Genomic DNA, 26,263 nt, shown 5'->3' with positions numbered 1-26,263 from the left:
AAAAATCATACAGAATATGATGTAAGCAAATTCATGAAACTCTCTTTTTCCTTCAACAAATGATACTTAAATATTTTCTGATCATAAATTATGATTTAGTGTTGTTTTTAATGTTACCTTTTACTGAATTTCAGTGCCTACACTGTAAACATATAAATACAATAAAACATATAAAAGGTGCATAGTTCAAACACTTGTGAAATTTAAGCAGTTTTCTTTTTCCTTCACTTATTATACCATTAGTATTAAGAAATGCACACTTTACCACAAAAGCATTGACTTTAACACTAAAAAGGTAAATGGAACAGATGCATATATTTTACAATTGTTTTTATGATATCAATCTTGGCAAGGCTTCTAAGATTCGCAGTTACATATTCTAGTTAGTTGGTTTCTACCATAAGATTGTCTCTGAGGTTTATAAAGTTGTTTATTTCACTCATGGCAAATTAAATTTTCTGTATTGCAAATAAATTGTCCACTGAAGCAGTTCAAAATTCAGGCAAATACATCATAATTTTATTTATATTCCTTATACATATACATGCAGTGAATACAGGGGAGTAGTCCACATCCTGTTGGAGAAACAAAAATGACGTAAAATGAAAATTTTACTGTGTGTAAAAAAACACATTTAACTTGTCACTAGAAAACAGAAATAATGCAATAAATGTTCATTTTTCTGTAAACAATAATGATGATATTCACATAATTTTCCCCTTTCCCTTTGGGAAATAGTAATATGTTAATCATTAAACTTTAAAACCAGGGAACACTGAATGGAATACATAATTAATTTTCCCAGTATTATAGGATATTTAGATAGAAATGAAAACTACTAGAGAGTTTCTCCATAATTCCCAAGAACCAATAAAATCAATAACATTTTATGAATTGGATTTCCATGATTTGTTAATGATTTTATATGACTACATTTTTGCTGTAAATATCCTCATCCAAATGCCAATTGCTTTTTATTTTTTCTTTTGGATACTCAACTATTTTTGAATAATATGCAACAAACTTAGCATATGGAAAATCATAGAAATATATCACAGTTCATTCTTTTGGGCCTTTCCTCTGACCAGAACATACAGATATTTTGCTTTGTGTTGTTCTTATTTTGTTATATTTCCATCTTTCTGGGAAAACTTCTGATCCTTGTCTCCATTTGATGCAGTGTGCTTTTTCACCAAACAATGTACTATTTCCTCAGCCACTATCCTACATTGACATCTGCTATACCACATGTATGACACCCAAACTGATCAGTGACCTGCTCCTGGGAAAGAAAACCATTTCTTATGGTAATTGCATGTTATAGATCTTTTCCTTGTACTTCTTGGGAATTATTGCAATCTCCTTACTTACAGTCATGGCCTCTGACCACTGTGTTGCCATCTGCAAGAGCTCCCCACCACATGATTTTCATGAACAGGACAAGAGGCAAACTTCTGGTCTTGGATGCCTGGACTGGTGGGGCTGTCCATTCCTTTTCTCACCTCTCTATGATTATCAGTTTGCCTTTCTGTGGCCCCAGTGAAATTGATCACTATTATTGTGATATTTTCTCTTTGCTGAAAGTTGTCTGTACTGATACCTACATGACGGTGTCCCTGTGGTTGCCAATTCAGGAATGGTTACCTTAGTAACCTTTGTTCTCTTGTTTGGGTCTTTGACATTATATTATTTACCTTAAGAAATCACTCAGCTGAAGGAAAGCACAAAGCCCTCTCTACCTGTAGGTCTCACATCACCGTGGTTACCTTATCTTTTGGACCTTTAATCTTTACCTACCTCAGAACTCCTACCACTTTCCCTGAGGATAAAGTATTTTCTCTTTTATACCATAATTTCTCCTATGTTCAGTCCTATAATCTATATTGTGAGAAATACAAAGATGAAAAATGCCATGAGAAAAGTTTCATGTCAAAAGATATTTTCAGAAGAGAAACATAATCAATTTGTCCTATTTAATATGCTAAAAGCTTTATGTGGAAGTAAAAGTAGACTTGGATTCAGAGACTGCTATTAGCTTTGACGTCAGTGAACCCAAATTATTTACTTTAGAAATGTCAGACTGGATGAGCTGAAAATTATGTGTGACATGACAATTTCTCTAATCTATAATGACTTGATGTTAACTGATATTTAAATGATGCTGGGTGAAAGCAATTGTTGCTGTGTGAATTGCGAAGCTGAAAAGAATTTGAAGAATTGTTCACATATAAACTTGAAGATAAGACAAATTGCTGATGCTCTCTGGACCTACAGAAAGTTAAGAAAATGTGTGTTCATAAAAGAGATTTTTTTTTTTTTCAGTATTGAGCTCTGTTTGGTGAACCAGTTAGGAAATTATTGCCTCTCAGCTCATTTCACTCTTTCCTTCCCTGTCCTGTGGTAAAGGAGCTTCAATGAGCATACTTGTTGAGAAAGTCAGTAGAGGACACTGCAGTTAAATTGTAGGAGAAAAGATATTTCCTCCTGGTTCTGGTCCTTTTGTTTTACTTCTTTCAGGATTCTGCTCCATTTCCAAAAACTATGCCTGGGAGGTAGTGGGATAGATGGGGAGTTTGGGGTTAGTAGATACAAACTATTTCATCTCAAATGAGTAAGCAATGAGGTCTTAATGTATAGCACACAGAACTGTATCCAGTTTCTTAGGGTAGAATATAGTGGAAGATAATAAGTGAAAAAGAAGACAATATATAGACAGACAGGTAGATAATGTATAACTGGGTCACTTTGCTGTACAGCAAAAAATTGGCACAACATTATAAATTATCTATAATTTAATTTTAAATTTTAAAAGGAAAATTTAAAAAAAGAAGTTCGCACTGTGGCTCAGTGGTAATGAAACTGACTAGTATCCATGAGGACAAGAGTTCCTTCCCTGGCTTCACTCAGTGGGTAAAGGATGCTGTGTTGCCATGAGCTGTGGTGTAGGTCACAGATGTGGCTTGGAGCTGGTATTGCTGTGGCTGTGGCATAGGCCAGCAGCTACAGCTCCAATTCAGTCCTTAGCCTGGGAACATCCATATGCCATAGGCATGGCATTAAAAAAAGACAGAAGAGAAAAGAAAAGAAGAGAAAAGGATACCCAAGTATGCAATTCCTCAGTTAGCTCATGGCCCAAAGACAAAACTCGTCATAACCTCACTACACCATCCTGACACTATTGGAGCAGACATTTGAAACCTGGATCTTATATCTCCCTCTCCAAAACAAGGGTCCTAAGTCCTAGCCTATATCTGACTTCTCACCCTTCAGCAACTCCAAGCCTGCATCCAAGAAAGTTTCTTTTTTCCCCTAGACTTCCTACTAGGATTCATACATACCTCAGCCTCAAACAACCCTGAATCAAGCTGGTTGTCTCCACTCAACCTCTGAATATCCTTCTTCTAACCTGAGACATTCTATTCTCCAGACACACTTCCTGCTTATTCTTTGACTGTGGAAGTTCTGGCAAATATTACATTTTACAACAGTGTCTGAATCCCAGTCTTGAGGGATCTCCTCTTACAAACTCATTCTTTGGTTACACATCCTTAACCTATGTTACTTTTTAAACTTTTAATGGCATATAATAAACTGCACATATTTAAAGTATACAATTTGATCAGTTTTGACAAGAATGAAAGCCATTCACACAATTAAGTTAATGAGAGTTCCCATCCCTCCAAAAAATACCCTTGTATTCATTATCACTTACCTCCTGTCTTTTTTTTTTTTTTTTTGCATTTTTTTAGGATGCACCCAGGGCATATGGAGGTTCCCAGGCTAGGGGTATAATCACAGCTACAGCTACTGGCCTTTGTCACAGCCACAGCAATGCCAGATCCAAGCTGTATCTGCAACTTTCACCACAGCTCATGGCAACACCAGATCCTGGGTTGAAGGATCAGGTGTTGGTGTTGCTGTGAGCTGTGGTGTAGGTCACAGATGTGGCTTGGATCTGGCATTGCTGTAGCAGTGGTTTAGGCCAGCAGCTTCAGATCTGATTCAACCTCTATCCTGGGAATTCTATATGCCTCAGGTGTGGCCATAAAAAACAAGAAAAACAGAAAATGAAAATAATATTTGCAAATCCCCACAAATAACCCTTGCAACAGATAGAAGCTGAATACTTTGTGATCACAAAGTTTACCCTATGATGAGTGACATATTTTTTATTCATTTTTGGTGTCCATAAGTTATTCCAGCAGTGAACAAAAGTTGTACAAGTTCCAAAATACTTGCTCATTTCAATTAGTGCTCTTCTTTATTTATTTGCATCATTAACTTTATGATCATATTTTACCTGGAAACATTCTTTTATACTAAATTTAAGTAAAAGAGATAAGTAAATTTTCTAAATATCATTCATTGACAAAAAATCTAACTTGTGCTATATTTTCAACTACTTTTAGTCTTGTAATATAGCTAACAAGATTAGTGTGCCAAGCTCAATATGCAGTACTTACCCTACTCCCACTGCTATATTTCAAGGACTAGACCTTAAAATCCTAATCACTCAACTCAGAATTTAGGCAATTTTTTGAAATGGACTGCATTTCTTGATCATAGGACTACAATAATTGAGGGAGATGTTACATCACATGCTGGGGAAATGGAGGACTGCCTAAAATCAAAAATCTTTTTAATATGATTCCTTTGAAAATTATATATTTTTTTAATTTTTATTTTTCTACTATAGTTGATTTATGATGTTCTATCAATTTCTGCTCTACAGCAAAATGACCCAGTCATACATAATTTCCTTCATTAAGTTAAATTATTAATATAGTCATCTACATATTATAAGTAACAGTGGTAAAATTTATCTTTGGGAAATACTGCAGATCTTCTTTGATTTGCAAAGAGTTTACACCCCAATAGACTTATAATAAGCTGAAAATATAAGTTGAAAATGAATTTAATACACTTCACCTATGGGATGTCATAGTTTAGTTAAGCCTACTTTTAACATGTACAGAACACTTATATTACCCTACAGTTGGGCCAAATCATCTAACACAAAGTCTATTTTAAAATAAAGTATTGACTGCAGCTCCATACCAAAAAAACAAACAAGCCTATCAAAAAATGGGCAGAAGATCTAAACAGACACTTCTCCAAAGAAGACATACTGATGGCCAAGAAATGCATGAAAAGATGTTCAACGTCACTCATTATTAGAGTGATGCAAATCAAAACCACAATGAGGTACCACCTTACACCAGCCAGAATGGTCATCACCCAAAAGTCTATAAACAATAAGTGCTGGAGAGGGTGTGGAGAAAAAGGAACCCTAGTGCACTGTAGGTGGGAATGTAAACTGGTGAAACCACTGTGGAAAGCAGTACGGAGATTTCTCAGAAAACTAAACATACAACTACCACTTGATGCAGCAATCCCACTCCTGGGCATCTATGAAGAGAAAACCACGACTTGCAAAGACACATGTACTCCAATGTTCATTGCAGCACTATTTACAATAGCCAAGACATGGAAACAACCTAAATGTCCATTGACAGAGGAGTGGATCAAGAAGAAGTGATACATATACACAATGGAATATTACTCAGCCATTAAAAAAAATGAAGTGCCACCATTTTTAGCAACATGGATGGACCTAGAAACTATCATGCTAAGTGAAGTCAGCCATACAATGAGACACCAACATCAAATGCTTTCACTGACATGTGGAATCTGAAAAAAGGACAGAATTAACTTCTTTGCAGAACAGATGCTGACTCACAGATATTGAAAAACTTATGGTCTCTGGAGGAGACAGTTTGGAGGGTGGGGGGATGTGCTTGGGCTGTGGGATGGAAATCCTGTGAAATCAGATTGTTTTGATCATTATGCAACTACAGATGTGATAAATTCATTTGAGTAATAAAAAAATGGAAAAAAATAAATAAAATAAAGTATCGATGCTGGAGAGGATGTGGAGAAAAAGGAACCCTAGTACATTGTTGGTGGGATTGTACATGGGTGCAACCACTGTGGAAAGCAGTATGGAGATTCCTCAGAAAACTAAACATACAACTAGCATTTGATCCAGCAATCCCATTCCTGGGCATCTATCCAGAGAAAACCACGACTTGCAAAGACACATGTACTCCAATGTTCATTGCAGCACTCTTTTCAATAGCCAAGACATGGAAACTACCTTAATGGCCATGAACAGAGGAGTAGATCAACAAGCTGTTGTACATATACACAATGGAATATTACTCATCCATTAAAATGAATGAAATACCAGCATTTTTAGCAACATGGATGGACCTAGAAATTATCATGCTAAGTGAAGTCAGCCATTCAATGAGACACCAACATCAAATGCTTTCACTGACATGTAGAATCTGAAAATAGGACAGACTGAACTTATTTGCAGAATGGATGCTCACTCACAGATATTTAAAAACTTATGGTTTCTGGAGGAGATAGTTTGGGGGTTGGGGGGATGTGCTTGGGTTATGGGATGGAAACACTGTGAAATTGCATTGTTATGATCATTATACAACTACAGATGTGATAAATTCATGTGAGTAATAAAAAATTAAATTAGAGAGAAGAGGACAAGATGGCAGAGGAGTAGGGGGACACGCGCTCCCTCTCCCACAAACACAACAAAAAAAGCACATCTACAGAAGAAATGACTCGCACAGAACAGCAACCAATCACTGGCAGAGGAACCTAAACTCCAATAACGGCAAGAAGTTCGTGATATTACTGGGCAGAACAGGAGAAAAGAGGAGAGTGAGAGAAGGTGAATCTGAGCGGGACGGGCGCTCCCGAAAGGGAACTGCGGAGGAGAAAGGGATCCCGCACCCTGGAAAGTCACCTACAAGGGCGAAAGATCAAGCGAACCGGAGGAATCTCCAGATGCAGAGAAGAGTGTAGCAGTAAGGTGGAGTATGGAAAAGCCGATCAAGAACCCAACGGACCATCTGATCTACGGGCACAGTCACCAAAAATTGAGATGCCTGGGTGGGGGCTGGGCACCGAATCCTCGGCTCAAGAGGTTAGTCCCCAAGAAAGGGCCGGGGGTTGCCGCCTGGGTGGGGGCTGGGCACCTAGACCTCGGCTCCAGAAGTTAGACCCCAGGCTGGGGGGCGGGGCAGAGCGGAAACTGCTTGGGAGGTCTAGAAACCATTTGACCGGGCAGAGACTGCCTGGGAGACTAGAAAACAAAGCTGTCGCAGAGGAAGGGAGCAATACTCCAGGGGTAGGGAAGTGGAAAACCGCATCAGAGGGAACCTGGGAGAAGAGCCTGGTCTGTGCCAGTGCTGAGGAGGGGAGAGAAGAAGGGGTGGGTCCCCATAGAATAACACCCACACCACAGCAAGCGTACAGGCCTGCTAGCTGGCAGAAAGCTGTGCTTCCCAGTGCATTCCCTCCCCCCACCCCCACCACGCCCTATGCTCTCACAGACCTGGGGCTGCCTGCCATCCAGGAGGGCTGGCCTCAACAATTGCCTGAAGCCTACCACCGCAGGGGCTGTCCCTGCACAGGCTTGCTTGGCCTTTGGAGGGGCTACACTTCCACAGAGCAGCACCAAACACCACCAGCCCCTGAGAAAACGCCTGCAGCCCAGAAAAGCTAGAACAAGCTTAGCCAGGCTGTGAATAGATTGGCCTAATTCTCGGACGGATTTTCTGAGTCGGGTTGCCCCGGGGAGGAGCCTCTTGGGTTTCCAACGGCCCTGCTACCTGCCCAAGCCCTAAGAGGATGCTCTAGTGGACCAGCTGCATAGGACTGCCAGCTCCAGGCAGGACCCCCTGCAGCCCAGAAAAGCTGCAACAAGCATGGCCAAGTCAGGAAAAGATCTCAGACGGTTTTTCTGAGTTGGGCTGCCCTCGGGAGGAGGCTCTTGGGTCTCCAACAGCCCTGCTACCCGCCCAAGTCCCCAGGGGGTGCCCTAGTGGATCAGCTGCATAGGACTGCCAGCTCCAGGCAGGAAAGAGCCCCTGCATCCCAGAAAAGCTGCAACAAGCTCGGCCAGACTGTGAAAAGATCCACCTACATTCTCAGGCTGTCCTTCTGAGTTGGGCTGCCCTAGGGAAGAGCCTCTTAGGTTCCCAGAGACCCAGATAGCTGCTACAGCCCCCAGGGGGTGCTGCACTCCTGAGGAACAGCTGCCCAACACCGCCAACCCCCTGCAAGAACCCCACAGCCTAAAAACACCAGAGCAAGCTCTGCATGGCCAAGTGAAATCTGCTACCATCGTGCTGTGGACCTCCCAGTCCTGTCTGCCCTCAGGAAGCCCTCCTTTGCTTCAAATAAATGCTGTTAGCCCCATCAACACTCCAGAAAAGCCACACTGCCTCAAAAAAGATTGACCAACAACGCCAGCCCTCAGGAAACATTCCACGGCAGTGACGAGGCAAACACTGCCCGATAACGGAGAGTACAACTCCCTCAGGAGAAAGAAAACAACAAGCAAGATGAAGAAGCTGAGAAACCACCCCCAGTCAAACCAACAGGAGAACTCACCTAAAACAGTCAACAATGAAACAGATCTCGGCAGTCTGACAGACCTGGAGTTCAAAAGAGAAATAGTGAAAATACTGAAGGAATTAAGAGAAGATATGAACAGTAATGCAGATACCCTCAGAAAGGAACTAGAAAATATAAGGAGGAGCCAAGAAAAACTAGAACATTCATTTGCAGAGATGCAAACTGAACTAAGGGCAGTAAAAACCAGAATGAATAATGCAGAAGAACGAATCAGTGATATGGAAGATAGAATAATGGAAATCACTCAATCCGGTCAACAGACAGAAAACCGAATCAAAAAACTGGAAAGCAATATAAGAGACCTATGGGATAATATAAAGCAGGCCAATCTACACATAATAGGAATTCCAGAAGGAGTAGAAAAAGATAAGGGAATGGAAAATATATTTGAAGAAATTATTGCTGGAAACTTCCCAAATCTAAAGGATACTGGATTCAAGATACAAGAAGCACAGAGGGCCCCAAACAAACTGAACCCAAATAGACCCACACCAAGACACATCATAATAAAAATGGCAAAAGTTAGTGATAAAGAGAGGATCCTAAAGGCAGCAGGAGAAAAACAGAATGTTACCTACAAGGGAACCCCCATAAGAATATCAGCTGATTTCTCTACAGAAACACTACAGGCCAGGAGGGAACGGCAAGAGATATTTAAAGTGCTCAAAGGAAAAAATATGCAACCTAGAATACTCTATCCAGCAAGAATATCATTTAAAATAGAAGGGGAAATAAAAATTTTTCCCAACAAACAAAAACTTAAAGAATACAGCAACACAAAACCCAGGTTAAGGAAATATTGAAAGGGCTTCTCTAAACCAAAAAGAAAGGAAGGAAAGGGAAGAAAAAAGAAAAGTAAAAAAGAAGAAGAAGAGGGAGAACTAGGACTGAGGAAACCGCAATCAGAGAGCAGGCACTCAAATAAGCCAGCATATATTTAATCATGAACATGCTTCAAACAAAATAAAATTAAAAATAAAAAAATAAAAAAGAGTCATCAAAACCATAAGATGTGGGCAAGGGATGTCAGCAGGTAAATAACCCTTTTTGTTTATATGTATGTCTCTCTTCTTAATTTTAATATAATAATGAAGTGTTTGAACTTACAGGACCATCAGGCTAAAACACACAATTATGGGAAGGGGTTAGTATACGTAAAAAACAGGGCAACCACAAGCCAAAACTAAATATTGCATTGGCAAAAAATGAAAAAAAATTACACTCAAGCAGATAATAACAGGAGACCATCCAACCAAAAAAAACCAAAAAACAAAGGAAGAATGGAGAACCATAGAATCAACTGGAACACGAGGTTCAAATGGCAATAAATAATCATCTATCAATTATCACCTTAAATGTCAATGGGCTGAATGCCCCAATCAAAAGACACAGAGGGGCTGAGTGGATAAAAAGGCAAAAAACTTCAATATGCTGCCTACAAGAAACTCACCTTAGGACAAAAGATACATATAGATTGAAAGTGAAAGGGTGGGGAAAAATATTTCACGCCAATAGACAAGACAGAAAAGCAGGAGTTGCAATGCTCATATCAGACAAAATAGACTTTAAAACAAAAGACATAAAGACAAAGAAGGACACTACTTAATGATTAAGGGATCCATCCAAGGAGAGGATGTTACTATCATCAACATATATGCCCCAAATACAGGAGCACCCAGATACATACAACAAATATTAACAGACATAAAGGGAGATATTGATGAGAATACAATCATAGTAGGAGACCTAAATACACCCTCACATCAATGGACACATCCTCTAGACAGAAAACCAATAAAGCAACAGAGATCCTAAAGGAAACAATAGAAAAGTTAGACTTAATTGATATCTTCAGGACACTACATCCAAAAATATCAGAATACACATTCTTCTCAAATGCTCGTGGAACATTCTCAAGAATCGACCACATATTGGGACACAAAGCGAATCTCAATAAATTTAGGAGCGTAGACATTATCTCAAGTATCTTCTCTGACCACAATGCCATGAAATTAGAAATCAACCATGGGAAAAGGAAAGAGAAAAAACCTACTGCATGGAGACTAAACAACATGCTACTAAAAAACCAATGGGTCAATGAAGAAATCAAGAAGGAAATTAAAAACTACCTTGAAACAAATGATACTGAAGACACAACCTCTCAAAATCTATGGGATGCTGCGAAAGCAGTGCTCAGAGGGAAATTTATAGCAATCCAGGCCTTTCTCAAAACAGAAGAACGATCCCAAATTGACAACTTAACCCTCCACCTAAACAAATTAGAAAAAGAAGAATAAAAAAGTCCTAAAGTCAGCAGAAGGAAGGAAATTATAAAGATCAAAGAAGAAATCAATAAAATAGAGACTCAAAAATCAATAGAGAAAATGAATAAAACCAAGAGCTGGTTCTTTGAAAAGGTGAACAAAATTGACAAACCCCTGGCCAGACTCACTAAAAAGAGGAGAGAAAGAACCCAAATCACCAAAATTATAAATGAAAAAGGAGAAATCACAACGGATACAGCAGAAATACAAAAAACCATAAGAGAATACTATGAACAACTGTATGGCAACAAGTTTGACAATCTGGAAGAAATGGACAATTTTCTAGAATCTTACAGCCTGCCAAAACTGAATCAAGTAGAAACAGACCAACTGAACAGACCCATCACTAGAAATGAAATGGAAGAGGTCATAAAATCACTCCCTACAAATAAAAGTCCAGGACCAGATGGCTTTACAGGCGAATTCTATCAAACATATAAAGAGGAATTGGTGCCCATCCTCCTTAAACGCTTTCAAAAGGTTGAAGAAGAAGGAATACTCCCAAAGACATTCTATGAGGCCACCATCACCCTCATTCCAAAACCAGACAGAGATACCACCAAAAAAGAAAACTATCGCCCAATATCATTGATGAATATAGATGCAAAAATTCTCAACAAAATCTTAGCCAACCGAATCCAACAACATACCAAAAAAATTATACACCATGACCAGGTTGGGTTCATCCCAGGTTCACAAGGATGGTTCAACATATGCAAATCAATCAGCATCATACACCACATTAACAAAAAAAAGGTCAAAAATCATATGATCATCTCAATAGACGCAGAAAAACATTTGACAAAGTCCAACATCCATTCATGATCAAGACCCTCGCCAAAGTGGGTATAGAGGGAACATTCCTGAATATAATCAAAGCCATTTATGATAAACCCACAGCAAATATAATCCTCAATGGGGAAAAACTGAAAGCCTTCTCACTCAAATCTGGAACAAGACAGGGATGCCCACTCTCTCCACTGCTCTTCAACATAGTTTTGGAAGTCCTAGCCACAGCAATTAGACAAACCAAAGAAATAAAAGGCATCCATATAGGAAGAGAAGAGATCAAACTTTCACTGTATGCAGATGACATGATACTATACCTAGAAAGCCCTAAGGACTCAACCCCAAAACTCCTTGAACTGATTAATAAATTCAGCAAAGTGGCAGGATATAAGATTAACATTCAGAAGTCAGTTGCATTTCTGCATACCAGCAATGAAACATTAGAAAAGGAATACAAAAATACGATACCTTTTAAAATTGTACCTCACAAAATCAAATACCTCGGAATACACCTGACCAAGGAGGTAAAGGACCTATATGCCGAGAACTATAAAACTTAATCTAAGAAATCAAAGAAGATGTAAAGAAATGGAAAGATATTTCATGTTCATGGATTGGGAAAATCAATCAACTGTAAAAATGGCCATACTACCCAAAGCAATCTACAGATTCAATGCAATCCCTATCAAACTACTCAGGACATTTTTCACAGAACTAGAACAAACAATCCAAACATGTATATGGAACAGCTAAAGACCCAGAATCGCCAAAGCAATCCTGAGAAACAAAAAACAAGCAGGAGGCATAACTCTCCCAGACTGCAAGAAATACTACAAAGCCACAGTCATCAAAACAGTGTGGTACTGGTATCAAAACAGACACATGGACCAATGGAACAGAATAGAGAACCCAGAAATAAACCCTGACACCTATGGTCAGTTAATCTTTGACAAGGGAGGCAAGAACATAAAGTGGGAAAAAGAAAGTCTATTCAGCAAGCATTGCTGGGAAACCTGGACAGCTGCATGCAAAGCAATGAAATTAGAACACACCCTCACACCATGCACAAAAATAAACTCCAAATGGCTGAAAGACTTAAATATACGACAGGACGCCATCAAACTCCTAGAAGAAAACATAGGCAAAACACTCTCTGACATCAACCTCATGAAGTTTTTCTCAGGTCAGTCTCCCAAAGCAACAGAAATTAGAGCAAAAATAAACCCATGGGACCTCATCAAACTGAAAAGCTTTTGCACAGCAAAGGAAACCAAAAAGAAAACAAAAAGACAACTTACAGAATGGGAGAAAATAGTTTCAAATGATGCAACGGACAAGGGCTTAATCTCTAGAATATATAAGCAACTTATGCAACCCAACAGCAAAAAAGCCAATCAATCAATGGAAAAATGGGCAAAAGACCTGAATAGACATTTCTCCAAAGAAGATATACAGATGGCCAACAAACACATGAAAAAATGCTCAACATCGCTGATTATAAGAGAAATGCAAATCAAAACTACCATGAGATACCACCTCATACCAGTCAGAATGGCCATCATTCATAAATCCACAAATAACAAGTGCTGGAGAGGGTGTGGAGAAAAGGAAATCCCCCTGCACTGTTGGTGGGAATGTATACTGGTACAGCCACTATGGAGAACAGTTTGGAGATACCTTAGAAATCTATACATAGAACTTCCATATGACCCCACAATCCCACTCTTGGGCATCTATCCAAACAAAACTCTAATTAAAAGAGACACGTGCACCCGCATGTTCATTGCAGCACTATTCACAATAGCCGGGACATGGAAACAACCCAAATGTCCATCGACAGATGATTGGATTCAGAAGAGGTGGTATATATACACAATGGAATACTACTCAGCCATAAAAAAGAATGACATAATGCCATTGGCAGCAACATGGTTGGAACTAGAGAATCTCATACTGAGTGAAATGAGTCAGAAAGACAAAGACAAATACCATATGATATCACTTATAACTGGAACCTAATATCCAGCACAAATGAACATCTCCTCAGAAGAGAAAATCATGGACTTGGAGAAGAGACTTGTGGCTGCCTGATGGGAGGGGGAGAGAGTGGGAGGGATCGGGAGCTTGGACTTATCAGACACAACCTAGAATAGAGTTACAAGGAGATCCTGCTGAATAGCATTGAGAACTATGTCTAGATACTCATGTTGCAACAGAAGAAAGGGTGGGGGAAAAAACTGTAACTGCAATGTATACATGTAAGGATAACCTGACCCCCTTGATGTACAGTGGGAAAATTAAAAAAATATATTAAAAAAAAAGAAATTCCTTATCCTGATAAATAGTAACTATTAAAATCCTTCAACAAATGTTATCCTAAATGGGGACTAGCAGATTCATTTCTAAATTAAAAATTACGAAGAATGAAAAAATAAATAAAGAAAAAAAATTTAAAAAATAAAAGCTCTTGGTGGGAAAAAATGAGCATTAAACCAGGAATCTTTAAACTTGATTTGAATACCAGTCTACCATTTCTTTACAACCTAACTCTGGTCAAAAAGTAAACATCTATGCATCCTGTATTTTTTATTTAAAATATAAATTTGAGAAGAAAATTTATCAATTTTGATTAAATATAAAATGATAAACTAAAGAATTCCCTTGTGGTGCAGCAGGTTAATGATCAGGTGTTGTCACTGTGGGTTTAATCACTGGCCTGGGAATTTCTGCATGCTGCAGATGCAGTCAAAAAATAGTAAATTTTTAAAATTAGAAAATTAAATGATACACTGAGATTGCATGCAAAAAATGAATTAGTGCTTAAGATACAATGAATAATTATTCCCTAAGGTATCAAATATTTACAACAGAAGTGGTCCAATGAATTCCATACTTTTTCCTCAATATTGCTCTATGTTGATGATGCTTTCTTTTTCAAATCTTCTCAGAAAAAGGAATTGACAGAGAAGGTGACAACTTAATTAAGAAAAAGTAATTCATAATAAATTCCCCCAAATGACTGAAATTGAGGTTTTATTTTTATAAGATAGGCAGCTGAACAGAAGCACATTTGTTTAACATTCATAGTTGCCTAGATTCTATCCAAGTTCTAACTATACAAAATATGTCTTGTGAATAACCGAGCTAAATTTTGATTAACACACCACAGCAGTCTTCATCCAGAGCATATGCTTCTCCTTCTGCTTATTTCCTCCTTCTGTTCCTTATGACTTAATATTAACTCATTATGTTTAAGTCACAACCTAAACTTATGACATTCTCAAGGCTTTGCTCTGCCTCCCCTACCGCGGGGATATTTCTAGACTTACTTCTTCACCTAGGAAGGAGATTCACTCCCATGTGTTCTCTGTGCTCCAAAGTGAAAATGTTCTGTCTGCAGAACAGAGAAGAGAATGAGTTCCCTGGTTGCTCAGCTGGATAATGATCTGGCAGCATCACTGCTGTGGCTCTGATTAATGCCATGTTGTGTGTTCAACAACTGACCCAGGAACTTCCACATGTGGCAGACATGGCCCAAAAAAAAGTAGAGAAAGGAAAGCTCAGAAGGAAATCCATGGAAGTTCTTATGTATTAATAGTAGGAATAAATATGAAAATATGACCTTGATCAAAGGATGCATCACAGAGAAAAGGATCATAACATCTTAAAACAAGATTCAATGGGGGTGATGTAAGTCAAAGGGTACACATTTTCAATTATAAGAGGAATAAATTTTAATGATTTAATCCACAGCATGGGAACTATAATTAGTAATATGGTTTTATATACTTGAAAGTTGCCAAGAGTAGATTTTAAGCTTTCTCACCACACACAAGTGGTTAACTGTATGAAGTGACAAATGTGTTCATCGCCTTAATCTTGGTAATAATTCCACCATATATATGCACATAAATTCATCATGTTGTACAATTTAAATACATACAATTATATTCATTAACTTTTGCGGGGAGCCGAGGAGATGCAGGGACTCCAGGAAGGGACATTGCCTGATGGCAGAAAAACCTGAAGGCAGGTTCCTAACCAAGGAATGGAGCTCACCTGAATGTTGAAAGCCAAAGGTGGGCTTCTGGTCAGGATAAAAGCCTGCCTGTATGGTGAAAAACTGAGGGAAGGCTTCAGCATTCCTGTATGGTGAAAAACTGAGGGCAGGCCTCAGATTACACAGCTCTCATGTTGATGTCAATGGGGAAGAATTGGGGCTTTCCCGGTAAAACAATTTCCATGTTTTCACTGGAGAACATGGATTGTTTCCCAGGTGACCTAGTCTTTCCTGTTGTTTTGCTTTTTAATCAGTTTTTCCTCAGTCTTTCCTGTTATTTGCTTATTATTCTTATTTTCCATTCTTATTTTCCTGTGGTGATTTGTGATTTAACAAAATTATAACAATAATATAAAAATTTCATCCTAATGGACTTTTCCCTATTCAAATCCAATTTAATTAAAAACATAGTGTTTATCTACTAACTAGTTATACTGTAAGATTTCGAAGTTGGTATGTACTACTGACTTAGATGAAGTTATACATATATTATTCATGGTCAAAGAAACCTAGCTATAAGAGTTGTCCTTGATTTTAGAAACTTTAAGTGATAGCTAACTGAAGTTGATTTTCTCATACTGTCCTCCTGCCGTGACGCTTTCAAGATAAACACTAATCTAAAAATAAGACTTGTGAATGCCAAATCCTTATGTCTGTAGCCTTTTAGGAAGCATAATCTGGGAGTTAACCTTTAGAACTTGACCTTTGGGTGTACTTTTAACATTGTGGTGTAATTGAAAACTGTCTATATAAACAATCATCTATGCCAATAAAATTTGAGCAGTCCAGCACTCTGAAAAAGAGACAAAGAGGCTGTCTCCATGTGCATTCACTGACAACATCCATCTCCGACAGGGTGCGCATCCCTGGCTGCTGGAGCTGGACTCCTGCAAACTTTTCCATGATAAAAAATATGGGTTTCCTTGAGTGTAGGAAACAGACTGGAAAAAGTGAAATACATGGACTTGCTTTCAAGTTAATTCTCTGAAGGCAAATCAAACTTTATTCTCTATCCTGGGTTGCCTCAGTGCCTTGGATATGGTTTTAAAGGCACATATATTTTTAATATATTAATTATGAAACGTAACACATAAAAGACTTGCAACACAGAGAGACCAAGAGAAAGAGATGGACACAGAGACAGAAAACTATGATGGAAATAACCCTGTCTCCACCCAAATCAAGAAATAGAGCACTATTATCATCTCCAAAGTCAGTCATATCTCCCATCTTCTCTTCACTGCTTCCCTTCCTCTAGAAGTAGCTATTCTCAACATTTTTTTGGTTATGTCCTCCTTTTCTGATGTTAGGGGAGGCTACCAAGGGCCATGGCCACTGGTTGAACAGTGAGCTGTACCTAGGCAATCAGAGGCTCCTCACCCACCTCCTCCATTTTTTGTTCCCATAGCTAGAGACATTTTCATGGATGCAGTCTAAGATTAAGGTGTTATTGAGACCATCTGCACTGAATATCTGACTGAATCTAGTTAAGGCCTCTATATGAACTTGAAATTTCTGGCAGGCAGGGGCAGAGATCTGCTTGTCTTGCAGCCATCCAAGACAAGCCTCCTGCATAAGTTCCCTTGCTTATAAAAACTATTATCTGCCAATCTGGAGTGGTCTGCCTCTTTCTTCCATATTTCCTTGTTCCCTATATTTACCAGGCAGTTTGTGGAACAATGCCTGGCAACCTTAGGCAAAGTATATATCTAATCTGTTACTGAGTTTTCTCATAGGTAAAATAAGGACCTTTAGTGCTCATCTCATTGGGCCCTTGTGAAGATGAAAAGAAATACTGAGTATATGACATACAATAAATCTTCAATATGAATTTGCTATTATTTATTCTGCTCATACACACATTGCAAGGCAGATTAATCCTTAGACACATATGTCAAAAAATAAAAGCAAGAATGAAGGCTATTTGGATATGATGTAGATGTTGGGAAAAAATAATATTTAACTGCAACTTTTCTTCAAATTATTTTTTGGAAATTTTTTTGCCCACAAGATTTCTGCTGAGTAGAAGAGCCCAGTGGTGGCAAAGAAGGGCCTGGGTTGTGCAGGAAGCTGAGGAGCTTGCCATCAGGCAGGAATTCCATCAGCATGTACTGGAAGTGGTCATCATGGCCCCTCAGAACAGCTTCAATGGGAAGGGGTGGCTGACTTCCTTCAGCAAATTTCTCATTGTGCATGTGCTGCTCCTGTTTCAGGTAGATGGCTTTGGGTTGCTCATCACATTCAGGGTAAAGAGGTGCTTGGTCTTGTTCTCTTGGACCAGCTACAATTTTCAGAACCACCCTCTTCACACTGTGGCCAGCATGTGGAAGTCCTGCAGGAGGCAGGTGGGAGGCTCTGGCTAGGGTGCCTCCAGCTGGCGGGAAGTATGTGGGCACTCTATTGGGGGTCTCCTCCTGGCTCCCTCAGGAGTAAGCATTCCCTGAGGCTACCTTAGCCAGTTCAGGTGCCTCCATGGCGGTGCACTCAGGTCCCAGGCACCAGGGCTGGTGGAGAGATGTAGACTGCCAGGCTTCCCTGGACACAGCTTTAGAGGGTGTCACAACAGTGGGGGCATCAGTGGTGCCCAAACATGCACAGACCCCTGCCTCTTGCTCAGCAGCTGGGCACAGCTGGTAGCAAGGCTCCCTGTGGTGCTCAGTGCAGAAGTAGTAGCAGCATCTGGCAGCAGTAGCCAATGGCTGGGGTGGAGGGCAGGTGCTGGCTCCATGGCCAGTGGCCTCTGCTGGGTGTGCAGACTGGGTCCCAGCAGCCAGCACCCAGCTGCATGTTCATTCCTTGTGTCTAGCGACGCTCAGTGCTGGAGGGCCAGGAAGAAGCCCTTAAGTTTCTTTTTAATTTCAGCAATATTTCATCTTATATCTGCATGTGCAGGATTTAAAATTTTTATGTTTTATTGTACATTTCAAGAATGTTTTATTTAATAAGAATTTATTTTAACCATTTTTTTCAGAAGGTAATTGTAGGCAAATTCATAAATCTTAAGTATACACAAATTTTATCTAAACTATTAATTATAATCTCCCTTACTCATTTTGTATCTTTTGTTTTTCTTTTCCATATAGTAATAGAGTCTCAAGTTTTCAGCATTTGATTATTAGCATTTTAATTGTTTTAATTAAAAACAAAAAATGATTTTAATTTTTCTTTTTAATTAAAAATTTCTCCCATAGTTCTTCTTAATCTAATCATTTCTACTGACCTACACCATAGCCACAGCAATGTGGGATCTGAGCCACATCTGTGACCCACACCACAGCTCATGGTAATGCTAGATCCTTAACCCACTGAGCAAGGCCAGGGATCACACCCGCAACCTCATGGTCCCTAGTCAGATTCATTAACCACTGCACCACAATGGGAATGTGTATCCAGTGGATTGATTTTGCTCCTAGCCTTTTCTGATGTTGGGCAAATTTTCTCTGGGATGATTCTCAATTCCTACTGAAAACAAAAACTGTGTTAAACTTTTACAGTGCTGGAAAAATGTAGCCATTGACTTTAAGTGATATTCTCCACTTACTACAAGAAAAATTTAATTTCACCAGTAACAGGAGCATGACCTTCAGGTGAGTGTTCCCTAACTTTTTCTCCACCCTCCCAACCCTACTGCTCTAGAGGAAAGTCATCATTAGAATGGTTACTTTTTTGAGGCATAACAGAGGATTGGGCAATAAAAATAGCTCCTGCTTATGGAAAATATACTGTGTAATAGGCAGTGTTTCAGCACCTCACAAATCAAATCATCACAAGACTGTGAGCTGAGTGCTCTCATTATCACTTCCATGTAATAGATGATGTGTTGGGTATAGGTGCCAGTTCTCATACTTAGTAAGCAATCTTGGGGTCAGAATTCATGCCCTACCTGGTACAGTCTAAGGTGCTAGAACTAGCCAGTGAGTGGCAGTTGATTTATACATGAATGAAGCTGGGATAAAAAATGCATTAAAACAAAAGAAAATTGTTCCATGTGTGGTTTAGGAAAGAGTACTGGCCTCAAGCATATGTGAAACCCCAGATTTCCACTGACTACAACATAATCAGAGCAGAAGCTGACTTCCTTAAGAAATATTTTTGCAGGTCATAAATTAGATATTTTAAAGAACATTCTCTTAAGTGATGGAAGTAAAAGATTGGAATTATATTTTAAACCATAATTGAATGAAGCCAATGAAGAATTGGCTTCATTGAATATAGTTACACACAAGAATGAGTAATATGGGTTCTCAGTGTTGACCTGAATTGCATGGTGCCTTTGAGAGTCTGCTGCTAAATATCTAAATTGGTTACACAGCCAAAGGATGAATGGGGCAGAAGAGATGTAAATAAGAAAACTAGAGAAGAGCATAGCAGAGAGCCTGGACAATCCAGGGAATTGTAAATGTTTGCTCACATTTGATCCTATGTATGTTGCTAGACACAAGGACGACAGGTAAGCATTACACATTTTAAAGGTTTTGGAGTAGAGATGTCATATATTCACCAAGCTCAGTTTTAAAAATCAAGGAAGTCTTTCTGTTAATTTCCTTTCTTCCTTTGATGTGGCATCATAGCTTCTTTATGGCATTCTTCATCTCCATATTTCTCAGTGTATATTAAGAGGGTTCAGCATGGGAGCAATGATAGTGTAAAAAAGAACAAATGCTTTGTCTTCTGATAAAGTAGTGGCTGTTCAAATATAAATAAATAATAAAGGAGCAAAAAAAAAGGACTACCACAGTGATCTGGGAACTGCAGGTGGAGAGAATTTTTTGTCAGTTCTCTAAAGAGTAGGAGTGGACAGTATATAAGATGACAGCATAAGATATTATCAAGACCACAAAAGTCATCAGGCCCATCAGGCCCTAATTGGCAATGACCTGGAGACCAATTCTGCTTGTGTCTGTGAAGGCCAGGTTCAGCAAAGGATACACATCACAGAAGTAATGATCTATTGCAATGGAGCCACAGAAAGGTAAAAAGATGGCCAGGAGAACCTGACTGAAGGAATGTAGGAATACCCCAGCACAGGAAGCAGCAATCATGGTACATTTCTGCCTGGTCATGATAACCATATAATGCAGGGGTTGGCAGATGGCCACATAGTGATTATAGGCCATCCCTGTGAGGATGAAGACCTCAATCCCCCAAGGAAGTGCACGGTAAAATCTGGGTCATGCAGCCATTGTAGGAAATGGTCTTCTTTACTGACAGCAAGTCAACAATCACCTTGAGAGTCAAATTGGATGTGTAACCAGTCTGAGAGCCAGAGGTAACTCAATAAGTAATACCTAGGCTGGTTAATAAATGGACTGTAGGTATAGAAATCATAACAAGCAGGTTTCCAATCAAAATTGGAAGGTAACAAAGTAATAACAGAAAAAACAGAGGACTTCAATTTCCTTTTTTCTGGGAAAATCCTAAGAGAATAAATTCTGTAATGTCATTTATTTCCCTGACTTGAAGCAGTTTGAAGACACCTGAAATATGATGATATACATAATATATTTAATAGATTATGATGTATTGAAATATAGTGATGCATATTATTCCTTGTCATTGGGCAAATTATAAAACAAAGAATTCAAAAGTTGAAGAAATAGAAATTTGATTTTTATTTGGAAGGCTTTCTCTTTTTTTTTCTTTTCTTTCTTTTTTCTTTTTTTTTCTTCTTTTTTTTTTCTTTCTTAGGGCCACACCCAAGGCAAATGTAGGTTCTCAGGCTAGGGGTCTAATGGCAGCTGCAGCTGCTGGCCTGTGTACAGCCACAGTAATGTGGGATTGGAGCTGTGTCTGTGACCTACAATACAGCTCATGGCAACTGCCAACCCACTGAGCTAGGCCAGGGATTATGCTGGTGTCCTCATGGATACTAGTCCGGTTCATTACCACTGAGCCACAAAGGGAACTCCAGGCTTTCCCTTTTTGATTATTATTTGAAAAGTTTGTCCCTTTCTTAAAAACATTAATTCCTGGTAAACATCTTAGGTAACTGAAATGAAGACTGACTTATAGAATATAAGTAACCATATAGTCCTATTACCATGTAACCGTATACTGCTGTTATCAAACATAATTGGGTATTTTACCCTGGTAGAATTCAAGAAGTGGTTCTGTAGGAAAAAAAAAAAAGCAAACTTATATCTCTTTCCTATTCTCACTGTTTATTATTGAGCACACATACACAGAAATGAAACCTTGAGTGAAAATACAAAAAGTGCAAATATGTGAAGTATAATATGTGGATAATGTTATACATGAAAAATTTACCTGTTATATGTCCTATGTGGAAAGGTAATAAATAGAAAAAAAATCAACAAATTTAGAATCAAGAAGTATATATACATGGTCATATTTTGTTGTAATTATCTTATATTTAATTTACAAACATAATAGATTTAAAATGGCTCAATTTAAAAATGAAATATTCTATTTTATAGTCAACCAGAAGGACAACAAAACATCTCTATTTTTCAAAATGTTTGTCATCTCAGACTTCCAAAATATTTGTTTTTGACATTCAGTAAGGCTTTTGAGGATAATTATAGTAGGTTTAAGTAAAAGTTTTGAGTCTCTTTTAACACCTCATTCATTTGCATAAATTGGCTTCTTTCAAATTGATTCTTACTAACTGTTCAACTCTTCCTAATCAGCCATCCTGAAACTGCAAAGATGTGGGAAACTGAACTACTTTCAGTTCCCACATCACTAGTCTTAGTACCTCAGGCTGGCTTTCCTCCCTTTCATTCTTATTGTTTTCATTTCCTCTTCCCTCTAGTCACTGTTGTAAGTAATATAAGACCAACTCTAATAATGTGTTAATAATTCTTACATCTTAGGACAAGTAAAAACTTTTCTACTAGAAGTTCAAGAATCATAGATAAGCTAAGGAAGAACTATTGAGAACTACTGAAAAGCAACCATTCCACTAAATCACACCATAACATCTTAACTTATAAAACACTGAACCTTAGTATTTAAAATATCTCATTGCATTTACTCATGACTTCAGAACTAATGTATTTACACTTTATTTTCAAAACTCTAGCACTCTCCTCCGTCTTTTTCTCCTTTCAGTGAAATTAGTATTCAAATATGTGCATATAAAGCAGGATTTTGAAGATAAAAAGTAGAATTCTCTCTAGTGTATGAGAGCTATCATCAATGGCCACAAAAGTCCACATGATATCCTTCACAGTGAATAATAAAGGTTAAAACAATTAAATAAACCATCACATTCAACTAATAATTGTATCTTATGCTTTTAAAATGTGTAGAGAGTGTCCATAGTTTAAACATCAGTATTCTTCCCTGGAATTTTTTTTTAATTTTATTTATTTACTTTTTAGTGTCACACCTGGTGTCATATAGAAATTCCCATGTTAGGGGTCAAATAGGACCTGCAGCTGCTGACCTATGCTACAGCCACAGGAACATAGGATCTGAGCTGCAGCCACATCTGTGACCTACACTACAGCTCACTCATGGCAACACCATATCCTTAACCCAATGAACAAGGCCAGGGATTGACCCCTCATTCCTCATGGAACAAGTCAGGATTATTACTGCTGAGCCAAGATGGAAATTCACCTTCCCTGATATTCTAATGATTCCCTTTGCCAGATAAGCTGGCCTTCTTGCCATGCCCAGTTAGTCCTTGTTCAGTCCTATCAGAGGCTATTAAACTCTGGCTGTTTCCAGGTAGATGTCACTAACTACACCACCATGCAGTGTCTACTCAAATATTCTAAGTCTTTTGGTTCTTAGAAGTACCTACCTTGATTCAGATTCATTTTTATTAAATATTGCCAGATATTATTAAGTGACTTGTCTTATCTAGGGAAATCTTATCCTGGTAAGTAGTAGGGCCAGTACCTCATCTTCTGCCCGATCCGGACAAAATGGAAAAAAAATAAAATAAATCTGACACAAATGAATGCCTTTCAGAACTGCATTTAATTATGGGTGCCTGTCTTTGGAACAGATTATGTGGATTTTCTGAGCTATCTCACTTTTTTAATCTCTCAAAAATGGAAAATAATACTCATCTCCTATTGATTTGGGGAAAATATTAATTAGTTATTAACTGCTATGTGTCAGCAATTGTGCCAAATATACAAAAGTCTCACATAACATAGGTAGGCTTTACTTAAATTCTTGTTTAGTAAGACAGTCACTTGCTTCTCCAATAGTAAAAGTATGACAATAATTAAATCATGGACTATGAAGAATTCAATTAATTAGATAATATAGCCATGATTTAATTAATTAAATGACATTCTGTCTCATCATAATACTCTTTATGTTCCAAATTTTTTGTGTAAGTGACCAAAAGCCAAAACATCATTTCTAGTTCAAAACTGAAAATTGGAGAAACAATAATAAAATTCAAAGTTGAGGTATGCTTGCATATGGCCAAATAATTTACCATCTTTGAACATGTCTCCTTATTACTGAAAGAAAGGGAGATAGAATGAACAACTTCCAACTTTATAGTCAAAGCATGAATGTTTTATTTTCTATTTGTTTCTCTTTTAGTATCTCTGAAACAATGACTACATTGATGTGTGTCTTGATTTAAATTGTGGTATTGCCTTGCCATCTAGTGGGTATTCTATTTGTTTTGCCTGTAAGTGAAAGAAATTCATACTCATTGCTACTAATTTGCAGAGGGATTTTGTACTACTGGACTCTATGAAAAAAATTCTACTCTTTACTACTTTGATGGAGAATGAGACCACAAATTAAGAATATAGAGTCACGGAGTTCCTGTCATGGCGCAGTGGTTAACGAATCCGACTAGGAACCATGAGGTTGCGGGTTCGGTCTCTGCCCCTGCTCAGTGGGTTAATGATCCAGCGTTGCCATGAGCTGTGGTGTAGGTTGCAGATGCGGCTCGGATCCCGCGTTGCTGTGGCTCTGGCGTAGGCCGGTGGCTACAGCTCCAATTCGACCCCTGGCCTGGGAACCTCCATATGCTGTGGGAGCGGCCCAAGAAATAGCAACAACAACAACAACAACAAAAAAGAATATAGAGTCAGAGTGGGAATTTTGGGGGAAAGTAAAAGCAACATTTATTTACATTATGTCAAACAAAGATAAACTTAAGGAAATAAAACACTGCTTCTTTTGTAATAAGAAATAATACTGGACTGGGACTTACAAGGTCCATTATCAGATCTACTTTAACCCTTTAATCTTTTCTGAAATATGTGACAGACTAATGATTCATATTAAATCAAATAAAGAGTTAAGAATATTGCCAGTAATCACTTGAATTATCCTGGAAACCAGAACACTAGGCCCTGGCTACCCTTTATACTTTCCATTATCAAAGTTATCCCTATCTATATTCCTATATCTATCTATACACACATATTTATATATCAGCCTGGATTTGGGAGGCAAATTTGAATTGAAGTTTTATTTTTTTCAAGTATGCTATTTTTACATATACTTGCAGGAATGGTCTCTCCATTTGTAGGCAATGATCAATGAAGCTTGGTTTGGGTCAAATCATGATTTCAAAGGATGATTAGAGTATGCTTTTGAATTATGCTAATAGTGTAGTGGGGGGGGGCCTTCCCAGAACAAAGGAAAGGCAACATGCAACACCAACATTTGTGTGCCCATGAGTAGTTCTACAACAATATAGCAAAACCTGTATTCATGAGCAGGGGGTATATAAGGTGATACCCCCCTGAGTTTGGGGCTCAGCCTCTGGATATTAATCCACTGAGCTAGTGCCAGCATGAATAAATGCTGCTTCCTGGTAAAAAGCCTTGGTTTTTCATTTCTCTGTACATAAGCCCTGTAATGAGACTTTTATATAGAATGCACCTAAACCTTTCAGATATGTATAAGCTGGGTTTTGAGAATTTTGCAGATCATTTTAAAGCAGTAGAAAATTTTGAGAACATCAAAAATGAAATGATCCTGGAGAGAGAGCTCTAGGCTAATATGAAGATTAGTCAGAGAATATGGGAAATGCAGAGAGACATGGTGAAGCTTTATTTTTTGTCTCCATTTATTCCTAAAGAGCCACCCTTTCCTTTTACTTACATTTAAGTTTAGATCTCTATAGCCCCTTTTTATACTCTTTTAGTGAAACTGAGCAACCCAGAGATCCAATCATTCATTCTATTTGGTTTTTGGATACTGTGGAGAGAAGGTCTTGTTGTTGTTGTTGTTCTGAAATGGGTTTTCTTGTGTTTTTAAATTATTTTTATTTAATTTTTGTTTTTTTTAGAGCCACACTCATGATGCATGGAATTTCCAAGGCTAGGGGTTTAATAAGAGCTTTAGCTTCCAGCTTATGCCACAGTCACAGTCACAGCAACATGGGATACAAGCTGCATCTGTGACCTACACCACAGCTGATGAAAATGGCCAGATCCTTAACCACTGAGAGAGGCCAGGGATCTAACCTGTGTCCTCATGGATAATAGTCAGGTTCATTACCGCTGAGCCATAACGGGAACTCCTCCTGTGGAGAATTCCTGGTTTTCATCCAGGCTGCCCAGGTTCAATTTCTTTTTTTTTTTTTTTTTTTTTTTTGTCTTTTTGTCTTTTTTGTTGTTGTTGT

General features: G+C 38.3%; 1 pseudogene; it reads right to left on the bottom strand.

Annotated features, from left to right (window-relative positions):
• The window catches only part of LOC110259055 (forkhead box protein D3-like), a 59,674-nt pseudogene that overhangs the window by 24,359 nt on the left and 9,052 nt on the right, over nucleotides 1-26,263 (bottom strand).

The sequence above is a fragment of the Sus scrofa genome, chromosome 10 (genome assembly GCF_054392235.1).
Source record: "Sus scrofa isolate SSC_HxYL_T2T_F1_AM1 chromosome 10, Sscrofa_HxYL_maternal_Yorkshire_Landrace_v2.0, whole genome shotgun sequence".
In the NCBI taxonomy this organism is placed as follows: Eukaryota; Metazoa; Chordata; class Mammalia; order Artiodactyla; family Suidae; genus Sus; species Sus scrofa.
This window is presented reverse-complemented; position numbering and strand designations above follow the sequence as displayed.